The following is a 23,695-nucleotide window of genomic DNA, read 5'->3' on the forward strand; positions in this document are numbered from 1 at the left end:
AAAGCAATGCAAAGGAATGTTTATACTTAGAATGAACCCTTTATATTGCTCTTTGAATTTACATAAATACATTTGGTGCTTGCTGAACATCTATGTGCAGCTCACTGGTGTGGGGGGAAGGTCACGAAAAACAAAACAATATTCAAATAACACTATCTCTATCCTTGCTAACTTTTAATATGGGTGGGGACAATTTTGTAAATATTGAAGGAGTTAACTAAAGTACAAGAAATTGAGCAAATGCAAATTAGCTAGCAACAACAATAATTACATTTCCCGAAAATCAAGACACCTGTAAGATGGATTGATGAGGGAAAGTTTCAGAGAGAATATCAGACTTTCATTCAGTTGGAGATCTTGTGTAGGATTTGGACAGCTGGAGTACAGCATGAGAAAATATTTCAAATGAAGACTAGTTGTGATTGATGCTATGACATTGTGAGTGTATAGATAGTGCTTTAAAATAAATGACAGACAAATCCAAATAGCATGAAGGACTTGAGCAGGCTTGAACCGGAGGGCAAGTTTGAGATTCCACTTCACCCCGGTTAGAATGGCCATTACAAAGAAATGACCCTATGGTTTCCCTCATTTGTAATAATTGGTATATGTGCCTAGGATTTTCCTAGCAGAGGATCACAATTGCTCACTAACTATGTACATATGACCATATATGACAATGCTAATTGAAATGAACTCCGGGATATGGAAACAAGAGATCTTTCTTTGTAGTGTTTTTAATATGCTATGTTTTCTTTTGTTCTGTTCCCCTACCATGGTTTATTCCCTGTTATCACTCTATCTAATTTTAGTACCTGGTGTATTGTATATACCTTTATTTGAATTGGGAATTGAAAGGGAGTAGCAAAATGGTGAGACAAAGGACAAAGTGTGAACCAATATAACAGTGAGATATATACATATATATATACATATATATATATATGTTGGAAATGAACTTTACAACTTGGATGTGGGATAGGGGAAGGAAAAATGGGAGAGAAACATGGGCAGGGATAACAATATCTGAAAGTATTAAGTATGTAACTTGAATCGGTCTGTACATCATCCTGACAATAAATTTAAATAAAAAATGAAATGAAAGGCAGAATGGATAAAGCTTACTAGACACAGGTTAGGTGGTTTTGACTATTACTAAGAAGCCATTGGATAAAGTAAGGGCATAAAGAACATGCTGAAATAAACTGGAAGATTCCTTTTAGTATAGCCAGTGAAGAATTTAAGTAAAACACAGTTAATGTGTAAATAAAAGAACTGCTATATATTGTTAAGTTTATTTATAGAAAACTGGTAAGGCAATGCTAACATTATTAGTGATGGAGTTATTGTGATGAGAAAATTGCATGTTGTCAAGTATTCGAGAATTTTCATTCAAGAAAATGTATATGACCTTAGCTTTGATCTTTTAGTAATTGTATAGTTAAATCTTTTAATAGCCAAGTACTAAATTTGCATAAATTGTACTAGGTCCCTGGGAGAAGGCATGCACACAAGATTTAAAAGTCTGTCATTGGCTTGACTTCATTAGCTCTTCTTTGTTCTGAGGGATGGAAGCTTTTTATAACAACCTAATCCTTTATTAATAAAAATTAATAGTGGGTGCATAGAGAATCTCATTCTTCATTTCATTTGGCTTCAGGCTTATTTCAACCTTCTTTGTGATGAACATCTTATCTTTACTTATTTGCTATGAAAAATTCATGTAACTCAAGTACCAAAATACCTAGAGTATCTTCAGAAATCTGGAAATTTTATAGTGTTGTTTGGAAATAGGACACCCACAAGGTAAGCACAATAGAAAAAAATTGTAAGAAGGAGCAAGTATTCTATTACTCTTTTTTTGGTGAGTGTGTAAGGTATGATGAGGTGCAGTACTGTGCCTTGAGCTCTGGGTCTTGAAGTCTTACTCGGCTTTTTTGCTCAAGGCTGGTGATGCTTTACCATTTTAGTCATACTTCTGCTTCATGCTTTTGTCTGGTTAATGGAATTGTGGAAATAAGACTCTCTCAGGCCTCTCTACCCTGGCTGACTTCAAACTGTAGTTTCAGATCTCACTCAGTAGAGCATCTACTATTACAGGTGTAAGCCACTAGTGCCTAGCTTTCTTTTACTTTTCTTGATAACAATTTTTTAAAAATACTGAAATTGAAGTGGAGACTGAATTAGAAGAGAATTGAAAAAGTATATTTTAATGTGGAAAGGTACTTTGGAGGAAACATTTTTTTGTCAGTCCTGGGCTTGGGCTTAGGTCCTTGGACTTTCTCAAGGCTAGAGCTCTACCACTTGAGCCTCAGCACCACTTCTGGCTTTTTTTCCATGTATGTGGTACCAAGGAATTGAACCCGGTATTCTACCACTAGGCCAAACTCCTGTCCTGGAGGAAACATTCTTTTGAGTTATGTGTGTGTATGTGTGTATGTGTGTGTGTGTATGTGTGTGTGTTGTTGTTGGATGATTTAATCCCATGATGTGAGTCTGCATTTTAGTCAATGGAATTTCCCATAAAACCTACTCTTTACATTGCTTATGTCACCCTGCACCAGATCAAGAAGGGACTCATCAAAGGAGATCCAGGAATTAGCATAAAGTAGTATGTTGTGATCTGTGAAAAAAAATGACCCCACAGTGAAGATCTTCACTAGCCATGCAACAGACAAGGGTCTCATATCTAAAATATACATACAGCTCAAAACATTGAATCTCTCCAAAACAAATTCTCAAAGAAACAACCATCCCATTAAAAGGTGGACTAAAGACTTACTTTCCTCTCTGAAGAGGAAATTAAAATGGCCTATAGACACATGAAGAAATGCTCCACATCTCTGGTCATCCAAGAAGTGTAAATCAAAACAACTTTGAGATTCCACCTCACTCCAGCTAGAATGGCCATTATCAAGAAATCTAATAACAACAGATGCTGGCCGGGATGTGGCCAGGAGGGATCACTACTACAGTGTTGGTGGGAGTGTAAACTCATTCAACCACTATGGAAAGCAGTATGGTGATTGCTCAAAAGACTAAACATAGAGCTCCCTTATGACCCAGCAATCAAAGTCCTTGGTATTTACCCCAATGTCTTGAAACAATGGCATACTAAACTTACTAGCATAACAAAGTTCATTGCAGTATTATTTACCATAGCTAAGATATGGAACCAACTCAGATGCCCCTCAGTAGATGAAAGCATCAAGAAGATATGGTACTTATACACAATGGAATTCTTTGCTGCCATCAGAAGAATGACATTGTCCCATTTGTAAGGAAATGATAAGACTTGGAAAAACGTTTATTAAGTGAAATAAGCCAGACCCAAAGGAACATAAGCTCCATGACATCCCTCATTTGTAACAATTAGTATACTTCTAGGATTCTCCTAGAAGAGGATCAATACCTCAGAACCTATGTACATATAAACATACAGGATGAAACTAAAAAAAATGATTTTTAAGATATGGAAATAAGAGGTGATTGTTGTTCTCAATGTACTATGTTCTGTTATTTCCCCTAATGGATAATTTCATGTGGTTACTGTATCTGACTTTTTTGCTTAGTGTACTATACATACATTTATGTGTTTATTTGAAGTAGGGCAGGGAAGGGGAGAGGAAGATAACTGGGAGGGGGAGGGGAAAGGAAAGGGAAACAAAAATATGAGAAGGGATATCAAGGTTTGAGAAGTAATGTACCCAGTACCTGATGAATATAACTGTAACCCCTCTATACATTATCCCGACAATAAAATACAATTGAAAAAAGAAAATAAAAATAAATTTCAAAATAGAGAAAAAAATGACCCCACAATCTTGTTTTATTTCTTTAAATCCCAACAATTATGTTGGGATTTTTTTTTGAATACTATGAGTGAAAATTCTATTTACTACTGGGATTCATAAAGCTGTTTTTGAGTCAGATATGTTTATAGTTACAGCTAATAGGATTTTTAAAAATTGCTCTTATAAAGGTGATATACAGAAGTGTTACATTTACATTGATCAGGTAAACAGTACATTTCTTTTGGGAGAATGTCACCCCTTCTCTCACTCAGTGTTTCCCCTCCTGTACCTTATCTACAAATGCTATTAGGATTTTGATGACTAAAGAGGTCTTTTTTATTGTCTAAAATTCCAAAACCCCCTACTTGAATCCCATTTACATACTCCATAGAATTGATGGTTGGAATGGCAGTAAGTGCTAAATGAATGAAATTGTTGAATCTTTCAGGTACTTGACTATATAGGAAAAAAACTGTGACACCTTAAAAATACTTTTTTTTGTTCTAATTACTATTTTATTTTCCTTTTCAATACTTTTAAAGATTCCACATATTAGACAATTTTCTGATAATGTGTTCATTTCTCTGGAGACAACCATATAATCATTTAAAACATGTACATATATGAGATAGAAGTTTCCGCAGCCTATAAAAGCTTCTTTGGGGGAATAAAAACGTGTGCTGACAATTCAATCATAACGTTAAAATACATGGTTTCCTAACCAAACATGAAGCTCTACGTACGGAACTATCATTGGTGCAGGCAAAGAACTCGGGTCAAGTGAACCCTGAACTACTCCTACCCAGTGCAGTTCCTTCCATTACTACAGGCAATCTGGTCCTCTAGAAAGACCTTCATCCTCTAGCATTTCCTCAAATCACTCCTTACTCGTAGGCAGGAAAAAAAGGTCAGTCTTCCTAAGATGACAGGAGACAACCATTTGTGGAGTGTTTTCTATAAGTGGTACTTTCTGGGGGCATTTCACACCCATATCTCACTAATTCCAAAAAAAACATGCCTACAGTTCCCTCCACTGCTCCCTTTATCACAAAAAAGGAGGGAACCACTGCTTCCTAACTCACTTTCGGTGCATGGAACAACCAAATATTACACCAAACGACATGTAATAAATGCCATATAATCGAGGTAAGAATAAGAAAAAAAGCAGTTATCTGCTTTCATTTGACTTAAAGGAAAAAAGAACACCGATGTGCTTTACTACATACTAAAATATCAGACAAACGCACAACATACTGCAAAACTTTAATGCAATGTGGTTAAACACAATACTCAAATATTAAACTCTTCAAACACGTACAAATCATCTTCTGAAAGATCAATGGGCTTTCTAGTGTAGCTACCTTTGTGTAACTTTATGAAATTTTCCCCTCAATGTCTGACCCTGATCTTGATACATTAGGAAGTCTGATGTAAGAAAATGGCATGTCGACAGTCAGAAGCTTAGATTACTATTGTTCCAGTGACCATCTTCAGAATCCATCATCAGAGGACTGCTCCACATCTGCCTGTTTCTGAAGAGCCAAAGACTCCTGTATGGAGCAGCTGAGTGGGCAAATGGTGAAGTGGTAGGGAGTCTCGCAGCAGTGATGTCAAGATGCTGCTGATCCCTGCGCTGCCGCTCCTCTGAGGAAACCGAGGGCTTTCCCCTCTGACAGTGACCCGTTGAGTCATTCTTCTGTGATGGCGACACGTTGGTTTTAAATCTATGTGGCAGGGGCACTGGATTTGGGGCTCGCATTTCTAGCACTTCCATGTAATGAGGCTTCTCAGGAAGCCCACTGCAAAGGTCCGTGGAGTTCTTAGCACTCAGTTTTTCTTCTGAATGATGCTCACCTTGATCTGCAATCGTGATTCGGTTTAACCTGTCAATAAACAGGTTGTCAGGGCTGCAGGAAATGTCTTCTCGATCCGAAGCACGGTGCTGGGGGAGATGCTCCATAGATCCGGATGAGGAAGGTCCCTTGGCTCTGCTGCTGGAAGCTGGGCCCTTGCTCACTGTGTACTCAACCTCCGGAGTGTCTCCATTGCCTTTGTGAGCAGGATGCACAAGTCCTCGCTTTTCTGAGTTTGTTTCAGATGACTTGATGCTATCCACAGGGGAACAGCCAGGAACTGCTGATGAAGTATCAAGTATCTGGTCAGAGTTCTGGGGCTTATCTACAGCCACATCAACTCCTGCAATCGCTTTTTGCCTTAGCTTATAGTCCACTTTGTCCTTTAACTTCTTCTCCTTCTGCAATGGCAGCTTTCAATTTGGCAACAATGCCAAAGATCTTTTTGCCTTTGTCGGGCAATTTGCAAATGAATTTTTCGTTGTGCAAAAGTCTCTCCTGGCGCCTCAACATCTCCCCCAGCCCCAAGTTCTCGTGAGCTGGGGGCTCAAAGCAGCGGGGCAGCGAGAACATTCTGCGGGACCTGAGGTTGGCGAGGCTGCGGCGGGCAGTCGGCTTCCTCCGCAGGCCCCACCTTGGGTGCAGGATCCGTATTGTCTTGAAAAGAATGAAATATTCTTAAGTGTAACTGTAACAGAGAACATTATGCACTAATAGATGAAGTTTTTTAATCATTTGTACTTTTCTTATCCATAATCCAACCCTCCAGAATCAATCTAACATATCTTTTCAATAAAATTTATCATTACATTTTCCACTTAAATATAAATCCTGCTTTGAGAGGAACATTGAGATCTATGTTAATATCTTATGTCTAAACACCTATGTGCTACACAAGAGTCCAGTCAATTCTTGATATAAGCTTGCAAATTGTGAAAAATCTGGGAAGTTGAGTTTATTTGGCCCAATTTGTAATGAAATGCTGGCTTTTTTCTTATGTTTTTGAGGGATTCTGAATATATGTTGAATTGTTGCTTGTGGGTAGACTTTTTATCTTTAAATTTTCCAAAATTGTGGTGTTTTCTCTCAGATTACTGAAAACATTTTTAATATATCCAGAACTGTTTTACTCCTTTATCACTGAAGAAATACTAGGCAATTGTTAGTGGTTGTATAATGATTTTTCAACTGCAGCTAGGAGATGAACAGAAATTGTACTGAAGCAACAGAAAGAGCTAATGGAGACAAACATTCATAACAAACATGACTTACTGAGAACTTATAGTGGTAATAATGTTGGGAAGCCACATATCAGCAAGAGGGAGTTAAGGAATGGAAATCATGCATTGGTCCTGTGGTAATGAAAACCATGGAAACACTCACTGTATTTGTATTTTGTAATTCTTTCTTTTTTGAATAAGGGGAAGTGTTATCAAGACATCTTTATTTGTAGAGTGAAATAAAAGCTTTCCTTTACTTTTTTGTCTCTAAATCCACATGAAATTTCAAATGATGACCAAAGATCTTAGTCTCATAGGCTGCTTCCTTCCCTATGTTTATTTTTCCTCTTCTATCTGCTAACACATCTTGGCAAAGCAGAAGCTCATGGAAAAGCACAGAACTTGTACATTAGGTTTCCGTAACCGCTGTGAATACACCATCAAGGTGATCTGCTCTGATCAGTGAAGCAGTGTGTGTCTTATCAGCCCTCAGCAGGTAGGACCTTGCCACACATCTATGCCTATGTATAGGCACAGATGATGAACCAGAAGGTAGGATGTTGCCAAATCCCATAAAATCCCATTCTGTTCTGAGCAGGAAATTACTCTACACAAAAACAAAGGTAAGACTTTGTCTGTGTTGGGTCGGTCATTAGATAAAGGTATTAATTGGGACATTTAGAATGCACATCCAAGTTCGATTTTGTTTGTCTTTCAGGATTATAACCAAGGCAATCTGTATGAAATTATGGTCTCTACCTAGTAGCATTTCTAAGTCATTAAAATACATGAAATGAAGTATTCCTGAATATGGCCAGTACTGAATCAGGGAAGGCTGGGAAAGTTGCCTAATGTACTGAAATAGAAATCAATTATATATTTATCACTAATAGAAACCAAATTGAAAGGATAATAATTTCCAAAAAACATAAATGACAGTGTTTTTTGTTTGTTGGTTGGTTGGTCATTTGTTTTGTGCCACTACTGGGGCTTGAACTTAGGAGCTGGGAAGCTGTCCTTGAGTTTTTTTTCCCTCAAGACAGGTACTCTACCACTTGAGCGACAGTTTCACTCCCAGCATTTTGTGACTAATAGGAGATAAGAATCTCACATTTTCCTGCTTGGGTTGGATTTGAATTTCAATGTTCAGATCTCAGTCTCCTGAGTAGCCAGGATTATAAGTGTGGGCCACCAGTAACCAGCAATGACAAGGTTTTGGTTCACAGAAAGGCTTTGCAGGATGCTAAGGGTCATTTTCTGTATACCATACTGTCTAATGTCTGGATGGAATAAAGATCCGCATTTTTCTATGTGTGAGCACATAGAGTTCTCTGCTGCAGAAATCTGTTTGGCTTCCTAGTCTAGACAAGGGACATAGGCCTGGGCTGTTTGCCAAAACAATGCCAGATTGATTATCATTATAATTGACATTAGTTTACTGCTTATTGCATACTAGACCCAGTATTCATGTTTTAAATAAACTTATGAATTAATTCCTCACAAATAATCTGGATATGTTGGCACTGCTGTTTGCCTTCTTGAAGATGAAATCCTGAGATACAGTAACTCTATCTAAAGCAAGTGGAGGAATAGGATTTGAGCTCAGGCAGTCTTGCTCTTGAGCTTTTGCTTTTATATACTATGCTAAGAGGTATAGGCCTTGCATGGCAAAGGCCTGGGTAAGAGAGATGAGAGAGAACAGTATGTGGCTATTTTGAGAGTACAGGAGAAGTAGCTTTAAGTTTCAGGCTCTGCAGAACATTTTGCAGAAGCTTTGGAGTCTACTTTCTGACCTAGTAGCCAATTCAGTTCTGTAGGCATTAAATGCATTAAACAAGTGCCGGTAAAGGTGGAGGTATGAAGCAAGCACTGGGGACAGAAAGACAGACAAGACACAGATGCAATTCTGTTCTAAATCTTAGAAAAGTATTATTTTGCAAGTGTCCTCAGAGGGTAATTCTATGCTGAAGACTTTGAAAGAGCAGTGAAAATGTAAGGCCAGGCTTCTCTCTGTTTACTTCTCAAGTCTCTCAATGAAGTACCTCTGTAGTCAACAGAATCAGATAAGTCTGATACATAACATCACCTTTCTTGATTACTGGTGAGCTTCCCAAACCACAATTATGAATAAACTTGAATGGGAGTAAATTAGTCAAGTATCTTTCTGTTCCTGTAATTTACGTATTCTTCAACTCCTATTTTATTTTCCAAATGAACAAGTACCATGATGAATAAAGCTATCATTAGAAAGATATTCTAAAGGGCTGGAAGTTTGGCCTTGTGATAGAGTGCCTGCCTAGCATGCACGCAGCCCTGGGTTCAATACCTTGGGACTACACACACAGGAAAAGCTGGAAGTGGTGCTGTTGCCCAAGTGATAGAGCACTAGCCTTGAGAAAACCCAAGAGTAGTGCTCAGGCCCTGAGCTCAAGCAAACAAACAAACAAACAAACAAACAAAACCAAAAACATAAACCATAAAAACAACAAAACCAAGAAAGTTATTTTGCAAAAAAGGAGAGTAGACATTCTCAAGCAATTTGTGCAGAAGATAGACTTCAAAGGACTTATATCTTTTTCTTAAAACCTTTATTTAAGAAATTACCTTACCATTAGAGATTATTGGAGACCATATCACGTTGACAACTTCACCATTTTGTGATAATAAAAATAAGTGAATTAGGTCTTGTGCTAATTTTTATACTATGTACCATGTTATTTGGGCCTTCTAAATCTATATTTTACATACAAGAAAACTTGGGCATAGAGAGGTTACCTGGTTGATATGGCTGATTGTAGGAGAGTGGGGTCATCAACCTGGGGGACTGTCTAACAAAACTATGCTCATGTTATCATCCTGTACTTTCTGACAAAGTCACTTTACAATTTGTATTGATCATGGTGTCCACTCATCCAGCAAATGGCAGCTGTAAGCCTTTCCCGACTCCCTAAGTTGTTGTGATTTTATTGTGCAGAATAAATTCCATTTTTCATTATGGACATTCAGTGCTCCTGTTACCTAATCATCTCAAAATCTATCCTCCTCATCATTTTACATTTATTGGTGTGATGATTTTATTAGTGTTGCTGTTAGTTATTGACCAATGTTGCAAATCACTGCAGAACGCTATGGTTTAAATAAACAATAATCACTTTCTCCTGTGGCTTCTGTGAGTCAGGAATTCAGACAGTGCATAACAGGAATGCCTGGACGTGGATCTGAGATGCCTGAATCATCACATCCAAAGGCTTACTCACTTAAGCTTCTGCTAGTTGATACTGGTTGTTAGCTGAGTATCTATCTGGGGCTTTGGTTAAATACCAGTGCTGAGTGTTCTCACAACATAGCAACTGTTTCTAATAAGAAAGAAGGGGTGGAGTGGAGAGAGATGGGAGAGACTGAGGGGAGAGATCCAATACAGAAGTCAGAAGTGGCTTTGCTTTTTTTTTCCCCCTGGGGAGAGGAAGGAGACACTTTTATTAAGTCATAATCTATACACCATCCAATAAGCCATTGTAAATATAATATATACTTCAATGTATTTTAGTAGATGTGTACAATTGTATATTTTAACATCATACAATGTTGGAAAATTCCCATCAACCTGGAAAGGTATTCATTTCTAGCCAATCTTTGTTTCTATTTCTAGATTCAGGTCAGCACTAGTGAGTTCCATGGCTTTGCACTTTGCCTTTTTAATAAAGGTTATGAAAATAGATTCATATTATATGTATGCTATTAGGTACCACTTTTTTTGGTCATGGGCTTGAACTCAAGGCCTGGGTACTGCCCCTGAGCTCTTTTGCTCAAGGCTAGTGCTCAATCACATTGAGTCATAGTGCCACTTACACTTTCTGGTGGTTAACTGGAGATAAAAGTCTCACTGACTTTCCTGCCTGGATACTTTTGAACCTCAGTCTGCAGATCGCAGCCTTCTGAGTGCCAGGATTACGGGTATGAACCACTAATGCCAAGCTCTAGATATCACTTTTTTATCTGATATAATCCTTTCTTTCTTTCCTTCTTTCTTTCTTTCTTTCTTTTTTCTTTCTTTCTTTCTTTCTTTATTTCTTTCTTTCTTTTCTTTCTTTCTCTCTCTCCCTTTCTTTCCTTCCTTCCTTCCTTCCTTCCTTCCTTCCTTCCTTCCTTCCTTCCTTCCTTCCTCTTCCCTCTTTCTTTGTTACTTTCTTTCTTTTTTTGCCAGTCCTAGGGCTTGTACTCAAAGCCTGAGCATTGTCCTTGGGCTTTCTCAAGGTTAGAGCTCAAACACTTGAGCCACAGTACCACTTCCAGCTTTTTCTATGCATGTGGTACCTAGGAATTGAATCCCCTAATGCATTCTAGGCAAGCACTCTATCACTAGGCTAAATTCCCGGCCTTTTTTTTTCCCATAAAGAAGAAATATTTACTTATATTCTCAGTGGACTAAAGGAGGTTTGAAATGGTCACAATTAAAATTTTATGCCTCTAAAAATGTATGTTCAATGCACTTAAAGCTTCAGGTATAAATAACATCATTTGGACTTGAAAAACAACAACAATGTAATGTTTTAAATTTTATTAGTAACTTGTAATTCATTATTGAATAGTATTTTATTGTACTACTTTGTCATATTTGATTCTTTATAAGTTATTGGCTCTGTTTTCTCAGCTTATTATTAGTTTGAATAACATTGCTAAGTGCATATAATATGGTATATATGATCTATGTCATATATACTCTATATTTATAATAAAACCTCCAAAGTACTATTTGTAAAAGGAGAGAAGACAGTGATGAATAATAGAAATATGGTAAGTGAAGTAGGTTTGTTCAAGTGCACTCTGTACTTGTTAGAATAATCACAGAAACCTCCTACAGGGCAAATGTAGAGTAGCTGAAAAATAAAAACAAATTGCCTTTTGGAAGGATACATAGGGGTAGAACTCCAGTGCCATCTACCTATTATGACTATTTAATTAAAAATTTCACTGAATCCATTGGAAATAAGCTCGGAAATATAATGCTTAGTGTTACATTTTATTTAGTTTTAACCAAGTGTCATTGAGAATTACTATTTGTGCAGCTGCTCTGGTTCACGCCTGTAATCCTAGCTACTCAGGAGGATGAGATCTAACGATTGAAGTTCAAAGCCAGTTGGGGCACTAAAGACCCTGAGACTCTTATCTTCAATTAACCACTAGAAAAGTGGAAGTGGCCCAGTGGCTCAAGGGTAAGGCAGTAACCTTGAGCTGAAGAGCTCAGGGACATTGCCCAGGACCAGACAGGACCAAGGACTGATGGGAAAGGGAGAGGGAGAGGGAAATGGGGAGGGAGTGGGGAAAAAGGAAAGAGGGAGAGATGGGGGAGATGGGGGAGGGAGAGAGATGAGATGGAGAGAGGGGGAGAGAGAGAGAGAAAGAGAGACAGAGAGAGAGAGACAGAGAGAGAGAGTGCCGGGGCCCGCCGGCAGCAAACCAGGGTTCGCAGGTTGGGGTTCCTGAAACAGGGGGCAAGGACTAGGAAGAAATAGAAGAGAGACAGACACACCGGGTCCGGGATGTCCGCAGTCCAGGTAAAGACTGCAGCGTTTATTTTTCACTCCCTCTTCTTCCCTCCTTCAGACCTGGCAACCTCCAGGTGTTACATTCATATGGTCAATCTCAGGTCATTTACATAGAATAGGGCCAGAAAACAATAAGACAATAAAGCCATTGTCTGATGCAAGTCAAGGTACAGTTTGATTCCACTCTGGCTCCCAACAAGAGAGAGAGAGACAGAGAGAGAGAGAGTTGTACTCTGATAAGTACAACTTATCCATGTGAGTCTGATAATCTGGTGAGCATACAGTTAATGTTTCTCCCTGTTGGAGCTTGATGATTACTCTGTAGATTTTCTGTGGTCTGTCACAGTTCTTTCCTCTTTCATTTGTGAAGACAGACTCTTATTTATGTGTCTTATCATAGTGCAGTGATTCTATAATACTTTTTTTTTTTTTACTCCCTGGTGCTCACTTTTAACTAAGGTTATATTTTGGCTTCTGGCTTTGTGGTACTCTCCTATCCTTAACACCTGGTCCATATTGGAGCCATTTAATCTCTGGGTTCATTTTTGGACATACAGCATCCTTTAAATATTTGGTATTTTGAATTCCAGCCTATCTTTTTCCCCTTTCACTCATGACTTCCATTTTGTTTCAGTTAGAATTCAAGGTCCTAGATTTTCTTCTTAAAGAGTCGCCCCTGCCACAAAGCAAAATATATAGAAACAATGTTGAAAGGGATGACACAGATCAAGATGAATTATCTTCCTAAAGTGCTTTGTTAAGTGACACCTCATATGTACAATTACTTAAATAGAATAAAAAATTAAATCTACATTATTGGTATTTGCTTGCATGAATGTGTAATTAATAAAATCTGCTCATGCTAGAATTAATGATATTAAATTTTCTCAAAATGTTTTTATAGAATACTCGAGGGCATTTTGGCACCTCTGGAGATGGTGCCTTACTTGGAGATAGAGTCTTTGATTAGAGAAAAGGCATGTCATGTTCTTGGATGCTATGGCCCTATACACACATATTTCACATTTGTCAAAACATGATTTACATATGTGACTAACTCAAGAGTTGTCACACAAAATACTTGATAAATGTCACCTCTGTTGTAGTAAAACAAGAAGTTTTAACTATCAACAGTACGGTCTGGTCATTCTGTCATCAGTCCTCAGTTCTTTCATTGCTTAGCAAATGACATTGAACATTTTCAGATCTGTAACTGAATTGTTGGCAAGGGAGCTGGAATTTTCCTCACAACTTCTGCATCTAGAGAAGAAATGATCAAGTAAAGACTGAACTCTTCCTTCACTCGTAGAGAAGAGTGATGTGAAACCAAATGGCTGAAGAAACTACAGCCATTTGGGATGAGAAGCAGTTAAGAAAGCCATATGTAATGCCGCTGAGAGCCTTGACTTCTTTGCACAGCTAAACTGATAAACTGAAATTTCTACTTCAGGTTAATCCATGAGGGAATGCTACTCATGTTCATGCAATTTTAGTTCCTGAACTTTGATACCTGATATACACATCCTCTTGAATGACAGAATTTCTAACCATAAAAAGAACAAATCATATTTATCTCTGTTGATAATTCCACATAAGTCCTTTCTCTCATCAATGGTCATGAGTGAAACTATGAAGTAATCCTAAGATTATGATAATTTTTTCTTTCTTTTGGAAAGTCAATGATAGCAGCATTGTGCCTGTAGATCATAATGACTGTGTACAAGAGAAATAATAAATTTAGAATATTACTAAAAACAACTTTCCTAAGATCTGAAATTTATGCCTCTAAATGTCAGAGGATTTAAAAGAGAGTTCTAAAGATCTGAGTAGATGATTTAGGAAATACAAAAATTGGAATTAAAAGCTATAAAATATCTCTATGGAAGGGGTGTAGACTGGTTGGGTAGAGATCACTTTGAGTTACTGAGCTGTGTGCGGGAATCCCATTAGTGTCAATCAGAGTGATCCCTAAAAATCAATGGCAGGATCTTGCCCTGGAACTGTAAGAGAGGAAAGTTGAAAACCTGAGCTATTTCTTGATAAATGTCTTAGAGTTCAACAGCTGTTGGGGAGGTCAGATTCTTGATTAAAAAAATACAAGTTTTTCAAGACTTTAATATTGCTGGATAAATTAAAGAAAGAGGGAATCCCATTCACTGTGTTTCCTTAAACTTGGGATACTTTGTTATTTTTTAAGCCCTTCAGCACTTCCTCAATTATTTTTTTTTCCAAATAGTTGAGTACTTTAATGAATAATACTTGTTCTTTGAAGGAATGCTATAAACTTAGTCTTTTTGTGAGGCTTGATACTAAACCTGTGGACCACAGGGCAAATCCTGTGTACATTCCCTCCCTCCCCCTGAAACATGAGGTGGTTGCTGACTTGTACTATGCTAGCCCCTTTGCTGCAAGACTGGATATTGTGAAGAGGGATGGGAATCTTTAGAAATGCCAACCATTTTCAAAGTATTTTGTCACTGAGATGTCAGGCCATAATTCTAAACCTTCTCTTACACCCTAATATAATTCTGTAATCTAAACAGATGTGATCTATTTTTGAAAAAAAAGTGCATTTTAGTTAGCTAAGCATCCGAAGATCCAGTAAACAGAATCTTACTTGCAGTCCTTGTTGATATAAAGCTGTTCTTCTCATATCCAATTGTCCAGAAACAAGGACATACTAAATCCACTAGCACAACGATGTTCATTGCAGCACTATTTACCAGAGCGAAGATATGGAACCAACCCAGATGCCCCTCAGTTAATGATTGCATCAACAAGATGCGATATTTATACACAATGGAATTTTATGATGCCATCAGAAAGAATGACACCACCCCATTTGTAAGGAAATGGAAAGACTTGGAAAAAAATCATATTAAGTGAAGTAAGCCAGACTCAAAGGAACATAGGCTCAATGATTTCCCTCATTTTTCGTAAGTAGTACAAACTAGCAGAGAACTACAATAGATCAAAACCTAGATACACAAGGCCATATAGGATGAGGCTAATTGAAAGGACATCTAGGATATAGAAACAAGAGCCAAATAATGTGTGACTATTGTTCTTAATATACTATGTTATTTCTCATCTTTTTTGTTGTCCCTTGGTTATCTCATATTGTTATAGTATCTTACCTTGTTATCTGATATATTGTATATATGTTTATTTGAAATAGGATAAGGAAAGGGGGAAAACAAGATGAAGGGAGGGGGTGGGGAGAGGGAAATGGGGACAAAAACATGAGAAGGGGTAGTAATGATTGTTACATAATGCACCTTCTGTCTGGCGAATATAATGTAACCTTTCTATTAATTATAATAAAAATATGCATCAAAAATAAAAAAGCTATTCTTCACAGTAATCATTATTTATCTTCAGGTATGAAAGTTGTCATATAAACTGTACCAAACCTCTTTTGTAATTTCAAAGCTCATTTTTCCTAGGGGTTAGTGCTTACTGTACTTTCATTGCTTTCTGATTTTTGTGATAAGCTTCTTGTCATTTTTATTAGAATTTTATTGTTCTACAGCATATATTAATTAATATAATATTATATTATATAATATTTTGGGGTCTTCCTCTAAAGTAATTTGGATAAAGAGTCATAAATGGGAAAATAATCTAAATTTCCTTTGTTTATATGTGCTTCATAACTGATGCTTAGCAGAACAAAACAGGCAGAGCTTCTGGGAGATTTGCAGAAAATGTGATTTTCGTTAAGTACTGTGTGGAATAGGAAGCTTTAGAGATTCTCTCTCTCTCTCTCTCTCTCTCTCTCTCTCTCTCTCTCTGTCCCCCCCCCTCTCACACACACACACACAACTCCTAGGGACTTGTGGACTTGTGTGAATTGCTTGAGATGTCCATTATCTTGTCCAGTACAATACTGAGTTTTAGTCAAAAAGGAAAGGAGCCCAAATCTTCTGTCTTCTGACCTTCTATTCAGAGGTCAGTCAACTGTCATGACAGCAATTGTACATAGTACCAAGTTTCCCTCATAATCCACTGGTTTTATAGTTACCAAAAGCTTGTCTTCCTATGACATTTGCAGAGCAATAGGCTCACTTAAATTAACACATCAGTACACACATTTTTTTTATCCACTAAGTTTATGCTAAAATAAGTTCTTTAAAATTTCCAGCTTACTTTTAGTTGCAGAGTCTTGGGATTTGGCCATTTAATATGCATTATACTTATGCTCTCAATAAAACAGCCACTTTATTTTCTATGGGCTCATCAGAAAATGAAGGTCTTGCTATAATTAATCTCCAAGGTCCAGCTCTAGAATTTTGTTAATCTGTATACAATTTCTTTGGGTGAATTCTCACTGGTATTAGTATTTTATTGTGCTTCTTTCATTGGGGGAATCAAGACTTTCTTTGTGTATGCTAAACTAATGTTAGGCATGAATGCTTAGAAATAATTTTTTGGCAAGTGTTCATTTCATTTCTGAAGAAAATTGGGTTTAAGGCTGACCCTGAGGATAAAACAGCTGTAGTCTTTAGAATGCTAAGGAACCTGAGATCTAAGTATGGTCTCTCGGCTGGTGTTCGTCTTTCATATTTTTTAAAGCCAGTTTCTCTTGTCTGTTCTTTCAGCTTTTAGATTCTCAAGTGCAAGAACTGCAGAAGCATTTCTCATTCTCTCTCCTCTGATTCCTCCACCTTCATAAATATTGAACAGACACCTTGGGAATATCAGCTGTAGTTCCACTCTTCAAAACTTTTTTAAAGGCTTTAAAGCCCTCTGTGGCTCATCATGCATAGTAGAGGTACCAAGATCTATCGGATTGTGGGGATGGGCTTTCATTGAGGAGATATGAACAAGAATAGTACAGACTGGGAGACTTATTGGGGCAGAGATTCCAAGACCTGGTTGTTGTCTCGCATTAGTGTTGGTGTGAGTGTGCTTTAACTGATAGAATTGAGAAGAAAACTTAAAAGATTACTAATCAGGGTGCAGTAAATTTGGAAGCCAAGCATTTGAAAGTACTGGATGTCATCTTCCATTGGGAAGCCGCTTCATTTATGTTGAAAATCTGTGGTCTGGTGAAGCCATCTTCCTCAGCCACTTTAGGACTTGCTGTTTCACCTTGAACTTCTATGTTTGGTAGAAATCTTTCCTTAAAACCCTGCTAGCTTCAATCTTTCCTTCTGTAATTTTGACCTATTATAGCCTTTATAGACATTTAACAAAGTTACTGGCTGTTCTGTATGAGGCTTTAGTTAATAGGAATGATGTAGCAGGTTGAATCCTCCAATCCAGGAGATATCTAACACTTCCTTCATATCAGCAATCAGTCTGTTTGGTTTGCTTGTAATTTATGTGTTCACTGGAATAGAACTTTTAATTTCCTCTCAAAACTTTTCCTTTGGATTTGCAATTTAGCTAACTAGTGGAGAGGCCTATATGTCTCCTATTTCAGCTTTCCATATGCCTTCATCCATAAGCTACACACATACACACACATATTATATATATATAATATATATATATTATATATATATTATATATATATTATATATATATATATATATATATATATATATAGAGAGAGAGAGAGAGAGAGAGAGAGAGAGAGAGAAAGACTTGAGGCTTGAACTCTGGGCCTAGGCGCTGTCCCTGAGCTCTTCATCTCAAGGCTAGCACCCTACCACTCTGAGTCACAGTACCACTTCCAGTTTTCTAGTAATGGTTAATTGGTGATAAGTGTGTTACCAACTTTCTCTGCCAGGGCTGGCTTTGAGGAGTGATCCTCACATCTCAGCCTCCTGAGTAGCTAGGAGTATAGATGTTAGCCACTGGCACTGGGTGAAGACATTTTTTTTTCTTTTATGGGTATGATGTGTGACAACCTCCAAAAGAAAATAAAAGATTACTTGTCATAGATCTAATGGTTGCAATAATGGCAGCATTTAAAATGCTTTAAGAATAACAAAAATAACATAGATGTACAATGTAAGCATACACTATTGGAGAACTGGCAAAGACAGACCTGTTTGAGGCAGACTTGCAAACATTTAGTGAAAGCACATTATCTACAAAGGACAATTAAGTGAAACATAGTAGACCAAGGTGTGTCTGCTCATAAAACAGTTGTTTATGTATAATCACACCACAGGAAGATAAGTAAGAATTAAATGTAGACATAAGCTTGATGATTCTTTAACACATACACATACATTTTTCACGTATAATTGCTCTCAACAGTCTATTTTATTTCCACTTTAAATGATCAGCTTTCCTCAGTTTCAGTGCATTCATAAAAGATGAGCATACTTTTATAATTGGTCTCCCAGGTCTAGCATCATTTCTACTTGACTCCCTGCAGTTTTCAAAATCCTTATCAAATCTCCACTTATTCCTTGGATAAAACTGTTGCACACCAATGTAGAAATCATTTTAATTTTCTATTTCACATTTAATCATGTAGAAATTACCATAAAGTTGAATATTATTCAATAATATGAACCTTGAGGACTATGTTATTCCATTATTGTTTTATACTTTTATCCATGCACATTAACTACACAAAGAGGAATTTCATTGTGACATTTTCCACACAGTGCATCCCAATGGATTTCTATTTTATTCTCTGAATATTTTATTTTTTTAATGTTAGAGATTTTCTCCCCCCCCCCAACTATCCAGAGTTACATTTTAGATTTGTATTGTCTTGTGCGTAATCTTTTACGCACATGTCTGACTTTCAGTTAAAGGTATGTGGCCTTTTGCTTCTGTTTCTGAAGCACTTCACATTTGCAGTCTCATCACATGTTTCAGGACTTCTTGCCTACATTGTTAGGCTGAACATATTTTCCTGCAGTTCATCCTGGGGTTAGGCTCTCACTCTCAGGATAGCAGGCTGAAGGATGGATGCTTACAACATGTTCCTATTGCTTTGCATGGAGAAACAAGCGGAGTGCTGCCAGAGGAAGGATGAATGTTTCAGTATTCCATGGAGCTATATGGTTCCAGTGATTTCCACACAGTCCAGACCTTAGGAGAAGAGGCTCCCTTGACTCTGTGTACAATCCTCAATGAAGATCTAAGATTTAATTTTCAGTATTCCAATCTGCAGTTCAATGGTATCTTTTCTTTTGCTTTGTGAGTTCTTCAATAGGCCACTAGTCCACCCTGGCTTTTAAGTGCTTAAGAGGCTTCAGTTTTCTAAAAAAAAAATAATACTTTATTGTTATTATAAAGGTGATATACATACAGATAGGTTACAATTACAGGAGTCAGATAATGTGTACATTTCCTTTCTTACAGTGTCTTCTGTTCCTTATTCTCTTCCAGTCTCTCCTTCCCTTCTTCACTTATGAGTGGAGTTATAGTTCATTTTCATTAGTGTCCAGTAAGCTCCACTGCTGTGCTTTTTTCACTATCCCCTGGAATCTCCCCACCACCCTCAAAGACACTCATGGTGAATATATAAGGTAAAGAAAACAGAATCTTTTTAAAAAGGCTTTTGTTTCCATATTTTGGAGTTTATTTTAGTAAGTATATTATTTTTCATAAATATGAAGGGGCGCCTAGGCATTGCGCCTTTGTGTTTTAAATAATTTTATAATTTCTATACAATTTAGCAGTAACCTGTCATCTTCGTTGTCATTGTTGTAGGTACTATTCTTCTTCATCACAAATAAATGTCTTCCCAACTCACCATTGATGATGATTAGTTTCTGCCTCATGCCAGGAACCATCGGTCCCCTGAAACCTCTAAGTATGACAGTCCCTTAAAGAGGCAATGAGAATACTAAACCTCAAACTCATCTTTTTGTCCTTTTCTGGATGTCATTTGTGTTATTTCCTCTCACTAATCTGCCGCAGATCACACATCCTGCAGAAGCGTCATCCATATGACAACCTTCTAAGTGTTCCTCTGTTTATCTCATCTCCCTCTTTCCAAAGCATTTACTTCTTTGGCTTCCAGATATCCAGGTCTAAATAGCATATTGTCATCCATGCAATGATCTAAACTGACACTCTGTGGGATGTCAAGCAAACAGGATTCTTTTGGGATATATTAAGGCAAAGTTGGAGAGCTGACACAGTTGTGACTAAAAAGACTGAACACTTTCTTCATTACCTGACAGAGAAAGAAAATGTTTGGTGGGTCAACAACTGTGTAAAAGATACTGCAATGACTAATAATGCACATCATAAATGCACATCATAAATATTACTACATCTACATCTTCAATGGTAGTTGCAATTAGCATTTGCTACCTGGTTATATTTATCATTGATAGATATCATTGAACATAAATTTTCCACCAACTGAGTGGAAAAAACAAGATATATTGGAACATCAAATTTTTTATTTTTTTATTATCGAGGTAATGTATAGATGGGTTACAGTTAGATTTGTCAGAAGCATTACTTCTCAACATTGATACCCTTTTTTATGTTTTTGTCCTCATTTCCCTTCCCTCCCAGTCATTTTGTTTTCCCCCTTCCCTTTCCTATTTCATATGAACAAATAAACATATATACAATATGCCAGGTAACCAAGGCAGATACAGTAACAATATGAGATTAACCAAAGGGCATCAAAGGAGAAAAGAAATAACATAGTACATTAAGAACAACAATCACTCAAGATAAAGCTGTTTCCATATCCTAGAAATCCTTTCATTTAGTCTCATCCTATATGACCTTATGTATCTAGGTTTTGCACTATTGTAATCCTCTGGTAGGAGAGTCCTAGATGTGTACTAATTATTACAAATGAGGGAAACTACTGAGCCTATGTTCCTTTGGGTCTGGCTTATTTCACTTAATATGATTTTTCCCATGTCTTTCCATTTCCATACAAATGGAGCCAGGGACATTTTTATCTTCAACCTTTGATGACGGTACTAATCTCTGAAGGATTGTTTCCAATGGGAAAAATCAGAGCCTTGCATTATACACTTTGAATAGAGGCTTCCCTAGTATCTGAGGAAAATTATTACAGAATAGGTCTGCAACACAGACATTGCCCTGTGAAATGGAATAGTTCTAGACTTGTTTATCATCTGCACTCCACAAGCCCCAATCTCATTGGTTGACCAAGATAGCATTTCAGGTCTCCAGGGGTTAAGTTTAGAGCAGTACCTTGTAACTTTGGGTGAAGTATTCTTTGTTCATCAATGCACAGCTATGGTGATTTTGTTTTATCCCGTAATAAGTTATATTATACGTTATGCAGTATACTGTGACAGGCTTGGAGAAAGTGTTTTGATAACCATTTGTGGCTAATGTTCTATGTTTTCCTCAAAACCTATCAATGAACTCTGGGTCAGAGCACCAGCTTAAATTTGAGAACTGTATAGTCTGACACCCTCATCGCACACTGGAGTGACTGACATCTACTTTCTGACATCCCCTTTAAAATTTTTTCACTAACACTTATCAAGCAGTGTTTAAATATGGGCCCATCTATTTCATTCTTAGGCATTTTCATACTCAATTAGTTACCACCAGCAATCCCTTTAGGTTAATATCCTTTGGTTACAGCTCCGCCCCATGGCATTATTATGGTAATTGTGCACAGCTTGTGTCTGCTGACTACACACTGCCACCTGCTCTCTGTGCATCTGGAAATGAAGCAAGGGAGTGCAATATTGATGACAGGTTTTTCATCTCTAGCCTGTGAAGAGCATCCACCATAGAACCTCCTAGATGATTGCCTTTCCCATGTCAGAGAGCATTTGCTAATTTTTCCATGATAGCAAGGTCATCAGCATCATGGAAAAGCATGGTGAGATGTAGCTCACACACATAGTGGTTTTTATTCCTAAAAATCTTCTAATACTTCTTTAAGACATGCCAAGGTATGGATTCTTTTTTTTCCCCAAGGTATGGATTCTTATCTTCATTGTTTGAAGACCCATGCTTTAAATTTAATCCAAAATTTGCAGCAATTTGTATTGGAAATTTTCTAGCTGTGTGCCCTAGTAGAAGAAATGTGTTATTTTGAATGGTATGTATAGCAAGTTATTTTGTGTTCCTCTTGGCAAGAACAATGTTTTGTCATGGTTTATGTATATGTAAAGTATTCCTTACCACGTTATTAATGTTGTTTAATGTTTCAGAGAAAACTTTCTATTATCAACTCACAAGTAAGTTTCCATATTAACTACCTGGATTTCATATTTGTCTTTGGTTTTGCTCTACATTCCAGTATTTTTTCAGTACTATTATACTATTAATTCTCATTTTTGATTAGGAATACTATAATGTTAATCATTTACATTATATTTCTCATTACAACTACATATTTCATAGTTCTAGAATTTTTTCTTTTCTTTTTTACCAGTAATATTTGAACTTTAACTTAGAGCCTTATTTCTGCTAGCCTGACACTGCACCAGTGGGCCAAACCTCCAACCTTATTTTTCAGTGATAACTTCAGTTTTGCTTTCAATTTAAGAGTGTCTGTACTGTGTTCTGCCTATTTCAGGCTTCACATAATTGCTGGAGGCACACAAAAATGGCACTGTGTTTAGCTTCCTTTATAGAAATGAATTTGTGGGCTATCCTGTCTGTGCTGGTCTAGAACCACAGTTCTTTCCATCTTAGCTTCCTACAGAGTTCAGGATGACAGGTGCACACCATTGTGTCCAAAAGGGGTTCTTGTGAATTTTCTCTCTTCCTCATTTCAGACTCTGAAGTAGCTAGGAATACAGTCATATGTCATCATTACCCAGCTATTTCCAGAATCTTCATGTTAATTTTTGTGTATGTGTATGCTAGTACTGGAGCCTGAACTCAGGCCCTGGGTGCTGATCTTTAGGTTTTTCACTCCAAGCTCGTGCTCTAACAATTGACTCACAGCTCTATTTTTGCCTTTTGGTGGTTGATTGGAGATATGAGACTCACAGACTTTCCTGACTGTGCTGGATTTGAACCCTGATCTTCAATTCTTATCCTCTTGCATAGATGGAATTATAAGTGGGAGCCACGAATACAGACTTAATGTTAAATTTTACATGACTTTGTTTTATTTATGTTTACTAGTTCTCATTCTTTTCTTCCTCCTGATCTTTTAATCAAAATGATGCTTTTCTATAGTATATGTCATTTTAAAGCTGCTTTTTACTGGGATGAATTTCATATGGAATTAATTCCTATACTAATTATTAGTTTTACTGATTGTCTATCCAAGTATGGGACTTACATTCATTTTTATTGCTGTATAATAACCACAAACTTATTAACTAAAAACATTTTATACACAACTTACACTATTGTATACTTTCAATGATTTAATAGTCTAAATACATGTCATA

The 23,695-nt window shown here is 37.1% G+C and overlaps 1 pseudogene; it reads right to left on the reverse strand.

The window, feature by feature from the left end:
- Positions 1–5,284: 5,284 nt before the first annotated feature.
- On the reverse strand, positions 5,285–6,220 carry LOC150059914 (DNA-directed RNA polymerase II subunit GRINL1A pseudogene; annotated as a pseudogene).
- Between the last annotated feature and the right edge of the window lie 17,475 nt (positions 6,221–23,695).

This window comes from Megascapheus bottae, chromosome 8 (assembly GCF_031878675.1).
Source record: "Megascapheus bottae isolate mThoBot1 chromosome 8, mThoBot2.hap1, whole genome shotgun sequence".
Classification (NCBI taxonomy): Eukaryota; Metazoa; Chordata; class Mammalia; order Rodentia; family Geomyidae; genus Megascapheus; species Megascapheus bottae.